Here is a 1,288-nt window from a genome sequence, read left to right as displayed (position 1 = left end):
AAAAAAAAAAAAAAAAGAACTGGATACTGTGCCAAGCAATCTCCATACATAGTCATCATCTCACTGAACTCGAAACAGTTGTTATAAGTGTCTCCTTCAAAGGTCACCTTCCTGGAGAAGCCTTCTCAACAATGCTGTCTGGGGCCGGACGCATTGGCTCATGGTTGTAATCCCAACACTTTGGGAGGCTGAGGTGGGAGGATAGTGTGAGCCCAGGAGTTTGAGAGAAGCCTGGGCAACATAACAAGACCTCGCCTCTACAAGAAATACAAAAATGAGCTGGGTGTGGTGGTGTGCGCCTGTAATCCCAGCTACTCAGGAGGCTGAGGTGGGAGAATCGTTTGAGCCCAGAAGGTTGAGGCTGCGGTGAGCCATGATTGCACGACTGCACTCCAGCCTGGGCCACAGAGCAAGACCCTGTCTCAATCAATCAAGCGCCACTGGGGTCCACCTGATTCCCCTCCTGGCATGTGTCCCTGTCTGAAACATTCTACTTACTCATCTACGTGTTTAGCCATGTCTGTTGTTCCACCCTGCAGTGAATTCTATAAAAAAGGGACCTTGTCAGATTGCCTCCTGCTGTCCCCAGCACCTGACCCTGGCCCTGTGTCTAGCCCAGAGCTGCTGCATTTCTAGTTGCTACTGCAGTCATTTCTCTTTTTCTTTTTTTATTTTTTGAGACAGAGTCTCGCTCTGTCGCCTAGGCTGGAGTACAGTGGCCGATCTCAGCTCACTGCAAGCTCCATCTCCTGGATTCAAGGGATTCTCCTGCCTCAGCCTCCCGAGTAGCTGGGATTACATGCACCCACCACCATACCTGGCTAACTTTTGTATTTTCAGTAGAGATGGGGTTTCACCATGTTGGCCACGTTAGTCTCAAACTCCTGACCTCGTGATCCACCCACTTCAGCCTCCTAAAGTGCTGGGATTACAGGTATGAGTCACCGCACCTGGCCTATTTCTTTTCTTTCTTCTGTTGTTTGTTTGTTTGTTTTGAGGCAGGGTCTCACTCTGTCACCCAAAAGGCTGGAAGGCAGTGTAGTAATCCTCCCACCTCAGCCTCCTGAGTAGCTCTGCACACCACCACATCCAGTTAATTTTTGTATTTTTTTGTAGAGATGGTGTTTTGCCAAGTTGCCCAGGCTGGTCCTGAACTCCTGGCCTCCAGTGATCTGCCCGCCTTGGCCTCTCAAAGTGTTGGGATTACAGGCATGAGCCACCACGCACGGCCTGGATATAGATCTCATTGAGTCTTCACAACAAACCAATAACTATACCCTGTGATGGG

General features: G+C 49.7%; 1 protein-coding gene across 1 annotated transcript in view; it reads right to left on the bottom strand.

The window, feature by feature from the left end:
* MARCH2 (membrane-associated ring finger (C3HC4) 2, E3 ubiquitin protein ligase) overlaps positions 1-1,288 on the bottom strand; it is a 37,553-nt gene that overhangs the window by 29,478 nt on the left and 6,787 nt on the right. The window lies entirely within an intron of this gene.

The sequence above is a fragment of the Mandrillus leucophaeus genome, unplaced genomic scaffold, assembly GCF_000951045.1.
Source record: "Mandrillus leucophaeus isolate KB7577 unplaced genomic scaffold, Mleu.le_1.0 Scaffold751, whole genome shotgun sequence".
Lineage (NCBI taxonomy): Eukaryota > Metazoa > Chordata > Mammalia > Primates > Cercopithecidae > Mandrillus > Mandrillus leucophaeus.
The sequence above is the reverse complement of the archived record's forward strand: the minus strand, read 5'-3'. Positions and strand labels throughout refer to the sequence as shown.